This window comes from Balaenoptera borealis (genome assembly GCF_965194805.1).
Source record: "Balaenoptera borealis genome assembly, chromosome: 12".
In the NCBI taxonomy this organism is placed as follows: Eukaryota; Metazoa; Chordata; class Mammalia; order Artiodactyla; family Balaenopteridae; genus Balaenoptera; species Balaenoptera borealis.
This window is the reverse complement of record NC_138869.1, coordinates 104,478,470-104,498,090: the sequence shown is the minus strand read 5'-3', so window position 1 is coordinate 104,498,090 and position 19,621 is coordinate 104,478,470. Positions and strand designations below refer to the sequence as shown.

The 19,621-nt window shown below is 45.8% G+C and overlaps 1 protein-coding gene across 21 annotated transcripts in view; it reads left to right on the top strand.

Annotated features, from left to right (window-relative positions):
• The window catches only part of RREB1 (ras responsive element binding protein 1), a 170,535-nt gene that overhangs the window by 26,225 nt on the left and 124,689 nt on the right, over window positions 1-19,621 (top strand). For 6 of the 21 annotated variants that reach the window (XM_082347697.1, XM_082347696.1, XM_082347683.1 and 3 more), the window contains exon 1: window positions 15,112-15,395. The exons of 1 other annotated variant lie outside the window; for it this stretch is intronic. The gene's annotated coding sequence lies outside the window, so the exon portion shown is untranslated. 14 more of the 21 variants (XM_082347705.1, XM_082347685.1, XM_082347687.1 and 11 more) reach the window with 14 other exon arrangements.

Below are 19,621 nucleotides of genomic sequence, written 5' to 3'. Positions count from 1 at the left end.
TCTTTGGGCAACTGCAGATAAGAGACACGTGATCTGGGCCGCTCTTAGCTCCATCCTGGAGGAAGGAGGTTGTAGCAGCTTGGGGTGGGTCGGGATTCCTTGAAGATCTTTCTTCCAAGCACTTGGGCAGGAGCAGAGGCACTTACTTTGATCAGTTTGCTGGGGGGGGTGTGCTTTCACTGGAAGGCAAACTCACCACTGACACATTTTTTAGTTTTACAGAGATATCCTGCTCCTCCCACAGCTTTTGAAAAAGACGCTCACCTACCACAAAAGCATTAGTTTTCCAGGGTAAATGGAAAAAATGCAAGACCTGTTTATTGCAGGTTTATGTTTCCAGTGGAATGATTGCTTTTTAGATGATTGTGAAAATTGTGGCTCCGATCCCAGATTTCTGGTTTCATAAAATGCTTTGAGATTCTGTAATATGAGGAGATAACACATAAAGTTCATATGGGTAAGAATAAGTCTAATTAAATTAGTACAATAATAAAGTAAGGCAATTACATAAAATTTGGGAAATAGAAAAAATATAACCCATTCCCATCACTCTAACATGATTTCTTTATCATTTTGGTACATTTCTTTCCAGTCTTTTTTACTTACTTAAAAAAAATGATTGTAATAATATGTACATAAAGTGTGTAAATAAAGCTTTCCACAAGGTTTTGCCCAGTTTGCTGATGCCATTAGCAATTCAGCATGTGAAACATGTACTCATTTCATTATATCCTGGTGGACTTTGGGCATTTCTTTCCCCCTAATTTAATAGAAAAAAAAATGTTTAACTACTTGGCTTAATTTATGTTTCTTTTGTAAAAGGCAAATGATGTTTTTCCTGGTTTGTTTTTTGCTTTTTTAATTTGACATAGAGAAGGTTCCTATTTCTATATGGTCAAGTTATCTATGGTCTTTTTTTTTTTTAATGTCCCTTTTATTTCTAATTTTATATTTGTCTATTCCTTATTTGCATTCGAGTTTTAAAACTTCTTCCTCCTCCAGTGGTATGATACATTTTTTTCTCTCTGGGAGTATGACCAATTTTGTTTTTATTTTATTTTTCGGTTTTAAAACTACATCCCTATTTAACTAGTTAATCCACAAGGAATTTATTTGGGTGTATGGTTTGAGGTAAGAATTTACCTTGATATTTTCCCCCATATTGCTAACCAAGTATTCCAACAATTATTAGTTACTGAATAATTCTGTCCTTCTCTGATGATTACTGGTGCTTCCTGTATCATAAACTGACTTTTAATAAGTGTATCAGACAGATCTAGTCCTAGTTTATCTACTCTGTTCTGTTAATTAGTTTTTTCTTGCACAGTCCCCATGCTTTAATTATAGACTGATAATTGTTTAAATATCTAATATGCCTTCTTCCTGTAGTTGTGTAGCAAAATTTTCTTTACTAGTCTCATCTGCTTGTTTCTTTTAGGCTCACATGGGAACTGTTTTGTTATGTTTCTTTGTATAAAATGTTTTATCCAGTTGAGGTTTTGATCAGAATTGCAGTTAACATATAAATTAATTTAGAATATACATTTTAAAAATAAAATTTTAGCCTTCCTATCTAAATCTTGCTTATCTCTCTTTACTTTTTGTTATATCTATGTCTAGGTTATGTCTAGGTGGGTTTTTTTTTTTTTTTTTGCTTTTATTGATTACACACAAACTTTGTTGAATTTGTTGATTTGTGAATGGGGTTTTTTTAATTGTACTTTTTCTTTTAATTGTACTTTTTGATGGTTATCGCTTTCATATAGGAAGTGTGTGTGTGTGTGTGTGTGTGTACTTGCATATGTTATAGCTATTCACTTACAGAGCAAAGCAATAACATATTGAAGAGAACACAGTCGTTGGAGTGTTTGGGATGGATCAGACTTGATCCATTGGATCCGCTCTACTACTTACTAGATGCCTGACTCTGCGAATATAGCACTGCAGTGTTGATCATATAGGATTTCAATAAATGATAGCTACTTTGATTAGATTTCTCTTGAATATAGTTTTCCATTTATTTCTTTGGGTTTTCTATTTACACAATGATATCTACAATTAATGATAATGTGAACTTTTTCTTTCCAGTACTTAAATCTCTTTATCTGTTTCATGTCTTGTTGCATTGGCCAGAAAAACTTGCTGAACAATACTAAATAATTTTTTTCTGTCCTGGAGATTTTTGTTCTTACTTTTAAAGAAGTTCCTCTAGCTTCTCATTATGAAGTATAATTTCCCTATGAAGTATATTAGTTGGCTGTGGTTTGAAATGGATACTCTTTATATGTTGGAGAAGTATATTTCAGTTCTTACTGTTTAAGTGTTTTTAAATTAAAAATCAGTTATCTTGGGGACCACCATGGTGTCCAGTGGTTAAGGCTCCACGCTTCCAATGCAAGGGGCACAGTTTCAATCCCTGGTCGGGGAACTAAGATCCCACATGTTGCATGGCGCGGCCAAGAAAATATTTAATATATATATACTGGTTATCTTGGAAGATTCATACAATTTGAACAACTTTATTTACAAATTACAATATTAATATTACCTAAGAGGAAAGATAGAAATTAAGGATCCCTCCTATCTTGAACATACAGGTTATTATTTCCTGTAAAAATACCTGTCTCTGTATGAGGTATTTATGAGTCCTCTTATGGATTTGAATACTGAAGAGCAGTTAACCTCCTTGGGGATGGGGTGGGGTCGGGGAGGGCATCTTCCCTTTAGTGGCCTAACCACCAGTTTCTTCATATATAGAAATCTGTACCTTGCTTTTATATCTGGTTGGGGTTCCACATGAACCTTTTTATCTTTGATTCTTACTTTGAATTCCCATGTATACCAAAACTTAGAACATACAAGTTTTAAGTAGAAATCATATTTAAACTTTGTAATCTTAATCTAGGTATTCTTCTGGTTCAGGTTTATTGGTGTTTTAATAATATTTGTTTTCCTGATGTAAAAGTAATATTTATTCATTCTGGAAAATTTGAAAAATGTGGACAACCACAAAAACAAAAATTAAAAATAACACATGCCTCTTTATAATTTTTTCATTTACTGTATTTTGAACATTTTCCAACCTTAAGTAAACTTACACTTCATGATTGCTAATGGTAGCCTGTTATTCTATCATATGAATCTTCTACCATTTATGTACTAAAGCCCTATTAGTAGACATTTAGCTTGTTTCCAGTTTTTCATGATGGCAAGTGATCTAATAACAGCCATCTTTATACAAATATCTTTGTATATATCTCTTTAGAAAAGCTTCTAGAATTCTTTTTTTTTTTTTTTGGAAGTGGAGTGGCTGGCTGAAAGAAGTACACATTTTCAAGGATGTAAATTTTCAAATTTCTGTTCAAGATAATTGAAACAATATCATTGCCACAACAGTGTATATCTATTTTCCTCAGCTTTGCCCAAATTAGATGTTGAAATATTAAAATATTTTTTGCCAATATGATAGGGGAAAAAAATCTTAACTGCAAGCTTTGATTTGCATTTCTTTCATTACTGCAGATGCTGGACATTAAAACTGTGTTTATTAAGTATTTATATGTTTGCTTTTGTGAATTGCTTTTTCATATCCTTTGTCCATTTTGCAGTTGAGGTTCTCTTTTTATATTGACTTGTAAGAGTCGGTAGAGCATAAAAATTAAGAGGAAAAGCATGAAACTCAGAAAGAGGTCTACATTCATGTCTCTGTTCTGATGCTTACTACCTCTGAGACCGGGGCTGTGTTACGTCTTAGCCACTCACTGTCTCCACTTCTCTATTTTAAAAGTGGAACTAACTGTATCTCCCTTATAAGATTATGATGAGATATTGTGTGCAAAGCTAACACATCTTATACACCTACTAAAGTGTAGCTTTTGTTATACTGAGGCTCGTTACCAACTCTGCCTGTAAATATGCTTTTTTCCTAGTTTGTCATTTCCCTTTCAATTTAGCCTGTAGATTTTTTTTTTAATGTATTTAAATCTAAAATTGTTATGCAAATGGAAATGTGCATCTTTTCCTTTATGGTTTCTTCCTTTGGCCTAAAAACCCTTCAAACCTGCCCCCACCCCCCCACCCCCGCCCCCTGCCCAGCCAGAGACCAGGTAAATATTTACATATTTTTCTTCTGATTCTTCTATCCTTTTACATTTTACATTCAATTCTTTAATCTATTTGGAATAGGTTTTAGCCTTTGGTGTAAAGTTAGTGTGAAGTTGGTATTTGGTGTGAAATTTTTTCCCTTTCAATTGTTCCAGTTCTGTTGACTCATCTATCCTTTTCCCCTTGCTGATTTGAAGTGCCACCTTTATCATATAGCAAATACTTCTAGGTTTCCTGTTTGATTCCATTGACCAGTCTAGCATTGCATTGGCACTATGGCATAGGATGGAACATATGTACATTATGTATATTCTAGCTGTATTGCATGCTTAATATCTACATGTACTTATCTCATCTCCCTCCTATTTTTTTTTTTTTCCCCAAAACTGAAAGTTTGTTTCTCTGTGCAACTCTAGACTTACAGCCTGATCAGGACATAAATTTTCCTGTCATCCTATAGAGTGCAATAGAAAGAACTTGGGCTATAGACTCAGAGGACTTGGATTCCAAACTTTGCTCCACTCACTAGCTGTTTAAGTCGGGCATATTATGTACTCTCTGTGTGCCTTGGGTTCTCTACTGAAGGAATCATGGGGAAATCAGCCCTTATCCCCAGTTCTTCTGAAATAACAGGACCAACTTGACCAATCAGAGAGTCACATCACTCAGGTCTATCTATTTCTATAAAATAAGCCATTGTTTTACTGACTGCAGAAAGTTTCTAACTCAGTATTTCGGTTATAACAATTTTGTCTTATCTGTTGTCATCATAATATAATTTCAGTAACATTAAACAGCTTATAAGTACTTTTATGTATATACATGCTCACATATGTAAATCCAGCTATATAAACATACTCATATTGATAAATGGATGATTATCATGTAGCAGTCAAGAAATAATGAACTTGATGTGGACTATTCTGTTTTTTTCTTAATAAAAGATTACATAAGGAACTTGATGTAACCTTAACAGTTTTATTGGATTAAGATGTACGTGTTTGCTGCAGCATGTAAATATTAAGCATCAAATTTTAAAATATACAATAAGAGCCACAGTTTACTGCGTACATAACATGGGCCAGATGCCTTTTTTGAATGCTTCATGCATATCCTCTCTTTTGATCCTCATTATTACATCCATTTTTTAAAAAATTATATATTTATTTATTTGTCTGTGTTGGGTCTTCGTTGCAGTGCACAGGCTTCTCGTTGCGGTGGCTTCTCGTGTTGTGGAGCGCAGGCTCTAGGCACGCGGGCTTCAGTAGTTGTGGCACGCGGGCTCAGTAGCTGTGGCTCGCGGGCTCTAGAGCGCAGGCTCAGTAGTTGTGGCACACGGGCTTAGTTGCTCCACGGCATGTGGGATCTTCCCAGACCAGGGCTCGAACCCATGTCCCCTGCATTGGCAGGTGGATTCTTAACCACTGCGCCACCAGGGAAGTCCCTACATCCGTTTTATAGTTGAAGGAACTGAAGTTCTCCAGAGTTGGACACCTGTACTAGTGACAGCTGGTAAGTGATGGTGCCGGGATGGTACCCAGGGCTGTCTCACAGCCCAGGCCATGCTCCTTACACTGTAATGGGGCACTTCCAAGTATATTTGCAGTCCTTGTTTTGCTTTGTAAAGTCCAATTTCTGAGAAATTGGAGAAGAAAGAAAGTAGTTGAAGCCTGAAACTTCGGTTTCAATTTAGGAATAAAACATGATCTGATACACAATGGAAATGGCTGTAAGGCACAGGAAACATGAAGAACTCATACAACTATAGTGTAAAGATAAATCGTGGGGAAGAGGAACGGATCTGCTGTGGAGAGAGCTCATATTTTAAAATTTGAATTACCTATATTGTCTGTCACATTCTGTAGATGATTGCTTCAGATCCTTGACTCTGATAGAGACGTTAAAGATAGGGACATTAAAACATAACAACCCTTTAGCCTGTAAGACTCACTGGGACAGGGAACTTGTGTGCTTTATTGTACTCAGAGCCTGAAACATCATCAGTGCAACCAATCGCTGGTTGAATGAGTGAGTAATGAATGTCAGGTTTCTTTAGTAACATGAAGAAGTAACGTAGTCAGCCCACACGCTCTAAAATATCTCATTTTTTGAGCATGGACTCCATTACTTAGCTGAGGTGAGCATATGAAAAGTGCCTGAAATTGCTAAGTCCATTGCCTTGTAGGAGTTAGAGGCAGTGGGTAGAATCATCCCCACGCCCTAGTCACTGTGGAATGACACCCAAGCACTAGATATGACTTTATTTCTTCCGGAGGGAAAGAAAGAGAGTCTTCTGTCTATTAGGATAGACACACTGTTTTCAGCGTTTGCAATTGTCAGCATCTTTCATGGCTATCTAGTTGTGTAATTTACTGCAGCTTCTTGAGCACTTTTTACAGTTGAAAACTCTGTTCTGACCCTTTGGCCTGGGAACATGTGGACTTAGTCTGTGAGCAGGAGGGCCAGTGGCCAGAGTTATTGGAAATACTACCGCACTGTCAGTAAGCTCGACTGACAAGTACTGTTTGGGGGTCGACTTAACTGAAACTGCAGAAATTTTACTTTGCTTTGGTCCACCCTCAGTTGAACCCACAAAGGTACAGATACTTACTACTCATTGAAGAAGTATTTATTTCATTTATTTGTACTCTGGTATGTGACAAAAGAGCGCTACCCGACAAAGAAACAAATGTTGAACTCTGAGTACATCTTTTAGGGAAAGAAAGAATCTGCATCCTGTGAGAATAGAGCAGTTTTTTTTTTCTAATACCTGCCACGTTGTCTGAAGGCAGGAGGGATGACCGGCCCTTTCTGTGGAGGGGTGAAGTTAAATCATTTAAAAATTCCATAAGCAATAAACTTATATCATGGAGGAAAGGTTGACTTAGAAGAGTTATTTAACCTTCCCTGATATTCTGATATCTTTGAAACAACTTTAATAGTTTAGAAGTATGCTAACCACACATCAATCTAAAACCCAGCTGAGAATCAGGACATGAGCAACTTTTGGCTTCTGGGCAGCAAAAGGAGATGCTGGTCCTTACACTTACTTTTGACATATTTCTCACAATCTTGGTCATCCAGTTTCCTAGCCACGTAGATGAGAAGCCATCAATTAGAAAGGGAAGAGGAGGTTGCTACTGGCAGGCACACTGAGTTCAGAAACAAGTGACAAGACACAGCCAGATAGTGAGGGAGGAAAAATAACTAAAAGCAGACAGAAAACTCCAGCTGGGATCTACTGCGGAGGCCTAGGGGATGTTAGCAAATAGCTAGTACCTACCTATTCAGATGAATAGTTTCTTGAAGATGCGACCATCTTGTGGCCTAGTATAAATCTTGCTTATAAAAAGTTATCTTTATTTGACAATCCAATAAAATATTTGAAGTTTATAATATCATTTTGTGCAGATATTAAGTTTCTGACTTTTCAGAAAAGGGAGAAAAAGTGAGTAGGTGCATAATACATTTTAGAAAACGATTCTGCTCCAAACGTTTAACGTTTAAAGGGAAAGACCGTCAAACACCAGAAATAATGCATTCCCCAGGGTATCTGGCAGCTAAAGTAATAATGTATTGAGGGTAACAGAAGTTGTATGACGGTAGCCTATGATGCTGCACGACTTGTCTGAGAGGCAGCATCTGATTGGCTACGTTACGAAGGGGATTTGGACGTTTGAAATGACGTCTCACCACCGCCTCTCAAGGCTTCTGCTCGCCTTGCCCGTCCTAGGCAGACCTTCCTCCCACAGTTGGAATTTCCCCTACGTTCGCCACTGTTTCCAGCCCATTTCCACCCCTCCTTCATGTCTATTCCACCTCTGCATAGGGTGCAAACGTGTTCATCGAGAACCTGCGCTGTGCCAGCCCCTGGGCTGAGGGCTGGGATAGAGGAGTCATTAGCCAAGACAGGCCCCGACTTTCAAGCCGCCCCGTCCATTGAGACTGTGCACCCCCTGTCCTAAGAAACTCGAATTGCCGGGCTTCTCCACAGCACATTCCCTACTTCTGCACCCCGCTGGAAACTTCATTTGTCCTTAGAGACACTTCCTCCCAAAGCCCTTCCTCAAGAAGACGGGTTCTCCCGGTTCACGGGGAGGCCGTGGGGTCTCTGGAGTGTTTTCTACTCGCCTTCCACGCCAGGGCCCCCCGTCGTCTTTGGGTCCCTCCTTCTTGTATCAGTCAGCTCGGGCTACTGTAACTAAGCCCCACAGGCTGGGGCGCTGGAACAGCAGCAATGTATTCTCTTACAGTTGAGGAGGCTGGAAGGCCGAGATCGGGGTGCTGGTGAGGTTGGTGCCTTCTGAGGTCTCTCTCCTGGGCTGGGAGATGCCACCTTCTCCCTGTGTCCTCACCTGGTCGTCCCTCTGTGTGCGTCTGTGTCCTGATCTCCTCTTCTGAGAAGGACACCCGTCCTACTGGATTAGGGACCATCCCAATTACTTCATTTCACCTAATGACCTCTGTAAAGGCCATACCTCCGCATACAGTTACACTCTGAGGGACCGGGGGCCCGGACTTCCGCGTACGAATTCGGGGGGACACGGCTTAGCCCGTGCTACCTCCTCTGACGCGGGTGTCACCTGTCAACGCCCGCCTCTTCTCATCTGCATCCCGCCATCTGCAGACCCTCCTGCACGAGAGCCTAAGCGACCAACTTCACATTCTTCCTCTCAGCCTCCTCCCTGTCCTCGTTCTCGGTCCCTCCGTGAATGGAGGACCCTCCGTGTCAAGCACTCGTGTCCTGTCCTTCTTGCATCGTTTCCTCAGCCCCACGAGTAGGGTTTCTCTCCAGCTCGCAAGAGTCATCTGCTTCTCTGTCTCCCCCGAGGTCTCCATCCCCGTTTCCATCCCTCATCCCCCCTTCTTCCCCTCATCCCCCCTTCTTCCCTCATCCCTTGCCTCACCCTCCTGATCACTGAAACTGCCTTTCTTCCTCAGGGCCCTGGGCCACTCCCCGTTCTTACAGCCTCAGGCCCTTTCTCGTGTCATCCATCCCCCTTGTGATGGATTTTACTCATTTCAGCTTCCCACTGTCAGTAATCCCTACCATATGTTTTGTCCCCTCCGTGGCTCTGTGGCATTGACGCTAACACAGAGCTGAACTTTTCTACCACCAGTTCCTGACTTCTCGCTTCAAGCCTTAGCCCCCCTGCCACTCCCCTTGCTCTGCGGCCCTGCTGCTGTCCGAAGTCAAAGCCATCGGATGGTAACTCCCACAACCTGATGTAGTAGTTAAGTTTCTACTATCTTTTCCCCTGCCCTCCTGTCACAGAATATGAATTATCCCTCTTTTTCCCCAAGGCTGATCTCCCTACCATTTCTCCTCTGCCATAGACAGGCAGGCAGGCAGACACACACACGCATACACACCTTCCTTCAAAAGCTGTGTTCTGTTTCATAGATCTGTATTCTCTCTCTCTCTCTCTCTGGATCTACATTCCTTTCCTGTTGACATAAATGTCTATGGAGAACAGAAAGGGGTTTGTACCCGAGGTTTATGTGCGGGAAGGATGGTTATAAAGCAAATTAGCAATACTGAAAGCTGGCCATTTGCTTATCTTTCCAATTAAATCCTTGTTAAGACGGCACAGACAATACTGGCCCTTCTGCCAAACTCCAGTCGAGAGTATTTTATTCAGATTAGTCAAGACAATCAAGTAGGCATTTTTTGTTAGCAAACTATTTAATTCTCGATTGACTAACAGCAGCAGGGGTGGTGACAACAGGGAAAGAGTGGGTCCCGGGGTGCAGCTCAGCTCTGCCAGGTCCCAGCCATCCCGGCCTGGGGACCTTGGGACTCCTCGGTTCCATCAGTTGTAGGATGGGGGTGATAAGGCACCTGCCAGGCTGGAGGACGGAGGGGATTAAGCAAGATGATTCACAGGGGGCCCTCAGAGCAGCGCCTGGCGCATAGTAGGTGTTCAGTACATATTAGCTGCCATTATGTTGCCGTTGTTACTTTCCTTTCTCACCCCTCCTTTTATCACCTAACTTCTCAGCCTTCAGGCCTTCAGGCCTTCACTTCCTCTTCTGCCAGTCACTCCTTAACCCTTGCTTTCTGGCCTTTGTCTTCCTCTCTCAAATCAATTTACTTTCTCAGATCTCACCCCCTTTTCAGCTACTTGCTTTGACGTCTCTGTGACTTAACACCATTGACAACCTTTTTTTTTTTTTTTTTTTTTTTAAAGGCAGCACTCCCCGCCCCAGCTGTTCTGCTTCTTTAGAGGAAAGAGACCGAGAGCACTTGTCACCCCTCCTCTGCATCCTCCACCTCATGGCAGGCATTTCCCTGGGGTTAGCCTCTAGCCTTTTACTTCCCATCCTCTCTGGCCCTCAGATGTCTCTCCAGCCCTTTTTCCTGGGTCCAGCCTCCTCTCGTCTTCCACACACCACCCCCTACTCCCCCCAACCCCGCCATGATGCATGGACCCACCCCCCAACCCGGGTCCCAAACCAAGACCAGGGAAGCTGTCTTCTTCAAGTCTCTTCTCCCTCCAAAGGAGTTGGGACCAAGCCCGGGGATTCCATCTTCTTTACCACCTCCCACCGTTAGTCCCTCTGTCTGTCCCCCTCTTTTTAATTTAACCCCTGCTCTGTCATGTGTCATTCTACCGATGCTGGAGTGGTTTCCCTTCTTTTGATGCCACGCCCCATGGTCAGTGCTCCAGAGGGATTTTTTTTCCCTCTTTCCCATATCAAATTGGTCAAATGCTATTGCATCTGTGTCCTAATTATGTCTCAAACCAATCCATTCTTCTCCACCTCTATAGCCAGCGGCTGACGGGGTCCTTATTATTTCTTAGGTGGGCTCTTCTATTAACTCCTACCTAGCCTTCCAATCCCAAGTCTCCCAGACCCTTCTCCACGGTCCCACGAGGGAGGCTCTGTCTACCTCTTCCTTAAGCCCTTTCAGGGGCTCGGCGTCAGATAAAGCACAGGTCAGCTCCTCGGTGTGCCCGGAGCTCTCGGCCGTCCGGCCCACGGGCGATTTCTCCAGCTCCATCTCTGGCTGCGTCCCTTCCTCCCTCTGGTCCAGCCACAGAGTCAGGTATTTGCAGTTCCGTTAACTGACTTTGTTTTACGCCTCTGTGTCCTTGTGCTTGCTACTTACCGCTCCCTCTGTCTGGAGCACCCTGCCCCCCTCCTTTGGGTGGGGTTGGGACACCTACACGTCTCATGAGATTCAGCGGATCGTGTCACCTCATCCTAGGGGCCTTCTCCACCATCCACATCCTTTTTCTCCTCGATTCTCTTCCACGGCATAGCTCTCTGGTTTCCATTATTTCTACTTCCAGCTCAACGTCACCTGCTCTGTCACCTTCCACCTCCAATGGGCTCCTACCTCTGACTTTCGTATTAGTCATTCGTTCTCTCCATCACCCGGCTGGGACCCAGGCATCATCTCGGCCCTCACTTCTTCACCCCCCATTCCCGGCTCACCAGCTGCTTTTCTATCAGTTCTTCCTCTGAAGTGGCTCCCGATCAGCTATTCTCTATCCCTTCCCTGCTCCACCCTAGTTCAGGCCCTCGTCCCTGAGGTTCTCCATGAATGGTGTTCAGAGTTCTCTGTGGAACAGCCTCAGCCTGTTGGCTTTCGCTCTCATCACCTGCTACTGCTGTATGGGGTATCATCCAGACACACTGGAATCCTTACTGGTCTCTGAACAGGGCTCATAACTTGCTGCCACTGTGCCCTTGCATCTGCTGTTTCTAATCCCCATCTCCATATACGAAATTTCTAGCCACTCTCCGTGGCTCAGCCCCATCGGTTTCTCTTCTGTGAAGCTTTCCTCAATGACTCTTATTTGAAGTGCTCTCTTTCCTTGGAACCTCTGAATTTTGTACCTATTTAATGGTTCTTATTAAATGTTGGCTTGCATTTCATGATTACTTCTTATGGATGCAGAGATTAGCCTATAAACTCTTTTAAGTCATGGATTATAAATTATCCATTTTTGTATCACTTCTCCACTACAGAACCTAGCACAATTCTATATATATATAGATATACAGATATAGATATAGATATAGATATATACTCACAATTCCATATATATGTATGGAATACATATATATCAGCTTTGTTGAGATATAACTTACAAAGAATGCAATTCACCCATTTAAAGCATACAGTTCAATGGTTTTAGTATATTCAGAGTTGTTCAACCATCACCACAATCAATTTTAAAACATTTTTATCACCCCCAAAAGAAATGTCGCACACATTAGCAGTCAATCCCTATTTCCCTCCAAACCCTCAGCCCTAGGTAACTGTTAATCTACTTTCTGTCTCCAAAGATTTGCCTATTCTGGACATTTCATATAAACAGAATCAGAACAATATTTGTCCTTTTGGGTCTGGCTTATTTCATTTAGTGTGTTTTTCAAAATTGATCTGTGTTGTAGTATGTACTTCTTTCCTTTTTTATGGCTGAATAATGTTCCATGTATGGATGTACCACATTTTGTTTATCCACTCATCAGTTGATGGCTATTTGGGTTGTTTCTACTTTTTAGCTGTTGTGGATAATGCTGCTATGAACATTCTTGTACAAGTTCTTGTGTGGATGTATGTTTTCATTTGTTGTGTTATATACCTAGGAGTGGAGTGGCTAGGTCAGATGGTAACTCTATGCTTAACATTTTGAGGAACTGTCAAGCTGTTTTTTAAAGTGGCTGTAGCATTTTACATTTTCACCAGCAGTGTGCGAGAGTTCCATCTCTCCACTTCCCTGACAACACTTGTTATTATCTATCTTTTTTTATTACAGCCATCCTAGTGGGTGTGAAGTGGCAATGCATCATGGTTTTAATAGCATGTCTCTTTTTACCTATTAGATGTTCAATAACTATTTGTTGGGTCAATGATATTTTTATGTAGTATGAACAAACAGACCTTTGGATGGCTCGTTTGACTGCCAAGTTTATGAATTAGCTAGAAAAGATGAACACTAGAATAAAGAGCTAGAAAAGAGCTCAGTATCATTAGAATTCAACTTTCAAAAGTTACTTTTAGACTGTTTTTTCAACTTAAAAGGTTGCCAGTATTACCTAGGTGATATTATCAAGGTCAGGAAAAATCATGTAGCTTTGCAGGTTTGCACGTATTTTACAGAATAAGCTAAATTACAAGCAAAATTCCAACTTTGATATGGCTCCTACTCAAAACCTACCCCTCAGTGGGGACACCAGGAAAGGTAACTCCTGAATGGGGACATGGGGTTGGGGTGGAGGGGAGGCTTAGAAAAATGCAACTGCTAACATTTCCCTGGGTTGAGTTTTCCTCAGTAAACAGTAGACCCTGGGAAACATAACAGGTTCTGAAAACTTAATTTTGATGACTCTGGACGTCAGAGAAACAGCCAGCTGAATCAGTTCCCTCTTGGGTGGCTGATTATCTCAAGTCATAGGTAATGGTCCAGCTGCTTCTGCTTGGTTCTAGAGAGTTCTGTGTTAGCCAGGACCCATCCATTTAGTCCATCCCTAGGTAGACACTTCTATCTGCAGCCCTGAACACCAGAGTTCCACTAAAGGCCTCAAATTAAAGGCCCGTGATTGGGCTTACAACTTTGTATGGTGTGCAAGGGTATTCAGAGGAGTTGGCGTGGAAGAGGGTCAAAGGTCACAGCCAGTAGATAGTGGCCAGCTTTCTGCATGTATAACATCATCTTGCTTAACAAGCCTCAAACGCATGATTCTGCGGTAGCATTCTCTGCAACTAGACAAGAGGCCCCCCATCTTTAGAATTTGGGGAGCGGGTGGTGTTTGTTTTCTGCAACCACAATCACCCTTATCTGTCTGAAGATGTTTCCAAAGGCTGACAACAGGCCCCTTTCAGAAGCTCGGTAGGAAAAGTATTAACAGTTGGAAACATGTCAGCTGCCTTATGGAGGAAGCAAAGCCCAGGCCTGGTTTCTCTGGGCTCGGTGATAACTTGGGCCGCCGCAGCCTGGGCGAAGCTGGTGTTTGGAGCCGTGGAGACGGAGCGCGGCTCGGAGGAGGGCCCCTGCTTTTCAGAGTTGAAACAGGAGCCCTCTGAGAGAAAGAGATATTGCATGTGGCTTCCCTGATGCCTCGGAGGGCGACGTGGATGACACAGCATCAGCCGTGCCATCGCGGGGTGGGGACACAGTGGCGGCCCGTTGGGGGCAAGGCAGCCCCCGCTACAGCATCAGCTGTGGAGTGTGGGGAAGGGAAGGTGACAAAAGCCAAGTCAGCGTTGAATTTGTTGGATGGAGAATACGCTCCCGGGGCGGCAGCCCCATAGCGAGAAGGACCGGCCCTGGGAGAGAAACAGCCCGAAGTTGGGGGCGGGGTGAAGCGCCAGTTCCTTAATCTCCCGCCCCATCGTCGGCTTGTCCCACCTGGATGCAGAGCGAGGACCGCGTGGAGAGGGAACCGCGCGGGTGGGGTTCACCCTCCCGTCTGCCTCTGAGAGCAAGAGGGGCGGCGCCGGGCCAGGCACCCCCGCCCCCCATGGCACCCCCTCCCGGCCTCCGAGGCGCCCCTCTCGCGCTTCCCAGGCATCGCTGCCTTTCCCCGTCCTCCGTTAAAATAGTGAAACAAACCACTGAGCGAAGTGATGGAAAGCCAGGGCCGGGGAGTCGCCCGCAATGAGGGGCCGGAGGGGAGGGGGCGCGGTGGTCCAAGAGGGTGGCCGGCCGGCGATCGCTGTGCTGGTCGGACGGCGCTCAGCTGCGGCCGCCAAGACCATTCCCCCGGGGCTGCCCGGCCCTCCCCTGGCCCGGGGCGCCTGCGGAGGGCGTGGGGCAAACCTGGGGCTGCGGTGGGGGTGGGGTGGGGGACTGCACCTCCATCCATCCCGGGATGGAAACTGCGGTCACCCCGCTAAAATAGGGCCGGGGGCTGCGGTGGGGACCGGCGGGTACCGCGGCCCCCCCCCCCCCCCCCAGCCCGAGCGCCGCCGCCGCCGCCGCTCAGTAACACGTCCCCAGGAGACTCGCAGGAACAACACGTGATGTGTCTACTTATCAGGGTGAGAGGGGGAGAGCGAGTCTCCGAGCGTGCGGGCGAGGAAGCGGGGCGGGGGGCCGAGGCGGGGGCCGGGACGACGGCTGGGGCGCCGGGGTCGCCTGCTCCTCGCCCACCTCCCTCCCTGTGGGAGAAGAGGAGGAGGGGAAGTGACTGCGGAGTTGATGAACTTTGCACATCCAGAAACGCCATTTTGATTCCTTTTCCGGAACAAGTTTGCATCTCTCCTCGTTCTCTCCCCGAAGCCCACCGGTCCCCACTGCATCATGCCTGGACGCCAAGCGCCCTGCCCGGCCGTAAGTACGCGCCCGAGGTTCCGGCTCGCGGTCCTTGGGTGGCAGCGAGATGTCTGGGGCTGAGCGGGAGCGACCTTTTAAAGAACTTTTGGGGATGGGGAGGGTGAAGTCTGCAGAGCGCGTTGTACTTTTTAAACTCAGGGTTTCCCGGAGCCGAGGACCCGAGCGCCCCACGCCGCGCTACGTGCGCTCGGGGCGGTGGGGCCGGCCTGGGATGAGCTGGGCAGCCCTCTCCCCTCCGGCTGCGCGCCGGGCCGCTCCTCCTCCTCCTCCCCCTCCTCCTCCTCCTCCTCCTCCCCTTCCTCCGCTCCTTTCCCCCTTCCCGAGCTGCCGGCTCTGCCAACCAGCTCCCAGCGCGAGCCGCCGCGGCCGCTGCAGCGCCCCGCCGCCAGGACCTGATGCGCATCCATATTAGCCGTCCGAGCGCAGGAATCCGGCCCGACCCGCGCCGCCGCACCCGCCGCGGGATTTATTTTTAACCAGCACCGCCGGGACTCGGATGGTGCGCGCACCGCCGGCCAGAAACATCTTCCCAGCGCTGCTCTCCATCTTCCGCCCTCTCTCCCCCGACATCCTCCCCCCCATGTGGGAGGGGAAACTTTTCTCCTACATACTTTCGAGTCCCTCTCGGGCCGAGGAGCGCGGAGATGACGGCGCCCGCCCGCCGCCGCAAGGTATCCGGGGGTGCCCGCTCGGGGTGCCCGCCTGGGGTGCTGGCTCGGGGGTGCCCGCCGGGGCCGCGCGGTGGGAGCATCCGCCGCGCCCTGCTCTGCGGACTTTGATCCTCCCGGGCGGACGGCGCCGGCCGGGAGGGGGCCGCGGGCAGCCCAGCGCCCTCGCCGTTCCCGGCTCGTGGCCGGTGGTCACGCCGACCACCGCCCCCGGGTGACTGGGCAGGGGGGGCTCGCGTCCGCGCGTATTGTTCCCTTGCCCTTCCGTTGGCGGTGTACGTGTTTTCGTGGGAGCCATCGGTGTGGAGCGGAGCCTGCATCGCGGGGGCGGGGGGGGGGGACCTCGGCGCCCGGCGCCGTCACGAGCACAGGAAGGAGGCCGGGAGCATCCGAGGCGGGGCTGGCCGCCGGGGCCCGCTTCGCCGCCCAGCTGTGGAGCGCGCTCGGAAACTTTTGTCCGCTGCCCGCTGGACCAATTTTTTTGCGAGTTGTGGGTCTTCCCTGTCTCCTCCCGTCCCGGCCCGCAGAGCCGAGCAGGGGCGGGGGTGGGGGCGGCGTCGAGGGGCTGAAGACCCAGTGAGCCCCCAGCCCCCCGCCTCGGCCCGGTCCCCCGCGCCCCCTCCCCGCTCGCGGTCTCTTAGGAAACTGCGACCTTAATGGTTGCTAAGGAGCAGGGGAGGTCCTTCCAGTCGCCAGCCCCCTCCCTGGAAGCGGCGTGTTTTCTGGACGGGGCCGAGGGTCGCGTCGAGGATGTGGGGACTCGCTCCCCGCCGCCCGCGGGGCCCGGGAGGCGCGTGAGTGAGGGGTGCGGCGGCCGAGCCCACTTGTCGGTGGGGTCACTTTTCTTTTCCGGCGGGGTGGGGGGGGGGCGGGCAGAGGAGGGGCACGGGGACCGGCCGGCGGGCGGGCGGGCGGGTTGACAGGCGCCGCGTGCAGCTCGCGTCCAGCGTCCGCGGTGCATCCGCGATGGGTTATAAAAGAGCAGGAAAGTATTTCTCCTTGCTCAGCAGATTTGCCCTCCCTCGCTCCTTACTGGTTAGAAGATAGAACGTGAGCCCAGATCCGGACGAGCAGTTCACATTCCATTACGAAATTCTACACGGCTTCAGAGCCAGCAGCAGGACACATTCGGGGCACTTTGGAGTTTTTTCGGCTTCTTTTTTGGGGATGGTGGTGGTGGAGAGCGATAGGAAGGTGAATAAAAAATATCACTTTGGGATATGCTGAAAAACCTGTCCGATGGTTTTCACCAGAAGAAAAATTCACCCCGTGCTTGTTTTAGCGTTTAGGTTTAAAAGCCAGTGGAACTAAAGTTTGCCCGTTGGATAGGGATGCTGGAAATAGCGAGGTATTTCTGTCTTGAAGAGGAGACTTGAGGTGATTTGTGCAAAGGCCGAGTTGTTCATGTGCATCCCATATTTTTGAGGTCGTTTTCTTTTAGATAGGCAGTGGTGTGTGCATGCGCGTGAGTGTATTCTGAAATAAATTTAATTGATGTGGAAAGTGGAGAAAAGGGAACTGCAAAGAAAAGAATGGTTTTTGTTTTGTTTGGGGTTTTTTTTTTTCTTCTCCCCATGGCCCTTAAAAGCATCCTCTAGGTCTGGTGCCTTTTCGAGTAGGCAGGTATGGGTCTAAGACATAATGTAACCCGGAAGTCTTAAGTTAGAGGCTGAAGTCTTGGCTGAAACTTCTTTTTTTCTCTCGCTTTCTTTTTTTAAACGTTTAGTTCTCCCTTCAAGAGTCACACAGAACTTTTGAAGGAATGGGTTCAAATTATTCTTCAAGCAATTTATGCAAAGGTGAGCCACTACCCTTTGGAGGGAGCTTCTGGGTACCGCTGATGGATCTTGCTTTGATGTGTTTTGAGCTTTGGTTACACTGATGAATTAAACATTTGAATGGCTTTTATCAAGTTTTAAATGTGTGAAAAAACCCCTTCCTTCCCACTCCCCCCCACTTTTACAAAAGAAAGGGAGAGCCCTTTGATTTGGTTATTTGTTTACCTTGTGGTCCATTTTAGGTTGTTAATGAACTTGCACTGTTTTATAATTCTTAAAAATACTGCTAAACAGGTTGCATTTTAGGATGTTTTGTTTTTAAAGAGGATTTGCTGGTTATGTGATACTCTTAAGAAATGCTGCTGACGTGTACTGTTCTATGGCATATCATTCTCTGCGTTTTTCTAGATACCACTTTTTTTCTCATCAGAAATTCAGAGCCTCAGCCCTTATGGCAGACAAGTGTTTGTTGTGTGATGGGGAAGATGGGTCTGACTCAGCTGGCACAGGTGGGACATCCATTCCTAACTATCTGCATCATCTAAGAAATGACCTTTTGATGGAAGGGTCTTTTATTTTAGAAGGAGAAAAATAAACCTACCTCGTTTAGTCGGCACGTCATCAACAGTTATTGATTGGTTCCCTGCTGTATGCCGGGCCCTAAGTAGTTGCCATTATGTGGCTTGCATTTTTACTCAATTTTGAACTGCTGTGCTGGTCCACTTGCTGAGATCAGTTTGGAAGTTTTTGCTAGCTGTGTTATGCTCAGTTGTTAACATCATTTATTATCTTCAGTGAAGGAAATTTCCTGGTTAATGAAACTAAGAAAAAATTCTACCCTTCTAGGGTTTTATATGGCATAATTGATATAAATTTTAACTCCTACAGAAATTGATTAAACGTGCTCTCTAGAAGTAGTCAGAAGTGAATCCTTTTGATGTTTCTATTCATTATCCTTTTGAAAAGTAGGTGGTGCTTAAAAGGTCAGAGGATAAGGGTTGCTAAGCAGCTAAACAGAAGGATGCTAAAATTAACCAAAGCATTTTTGAAAGGGAGTCCTTCCCTGTTTTACATTATTTAACTAGATTTAATTAATTTCTGAATTCTCCATGTCCTTTGACCTGGGAAAGTAGGATGTTAATTTTGTTTTGTTTTTGTTATCACATTTAAATAATCTCTCTTTTGTAAGTGTCTTAATTGAAGTTCATGCTCTCTGACCAACTCTGGTGTCAGATGGCAGCTTGTCTGGGTGGACTTCTTCCCTGCTACCTGTGTGTTCGGGTTAAATCCTCCCAAGGAAATGCGTGTGTAACGTCACCTTATTTCATTTATTAATAACAGATTGTTCAGTTCGTTTTGGAAAACCTACCTAATCCATGAAGTGATGTCTTATTTTGCTCTTTATTAAACAGGTTTGTATTCAAAAGATAGAAATGCAATAGAGTATCAATAGAATGAAGGCAATATAGTCTCCTGATCACAGGACAATGGTCTTCTTCCCCCTTTACTGAGATTAGATTAAGTTTTGATAGGGCTCCTCCTTTTCACTCCACCTCCCCATCTCAGTTTATTTCAGAACACTTCATAATACCTTTTTGAAAATAATTACATTAGGTGTAGAGTATCTTTGGAACCAAGTGTTCGAAAGCAACACTTGAAGGATCTTGGGGTATTTCAGTGAGATAAAAGGGTTGCAATCTAACCGAAGCCATGGTTAGTAACCATCCTTTCTTGGTTGAAAGGCAAGCTCACTCTAACTCAGAAGTTTCCCTTCCTC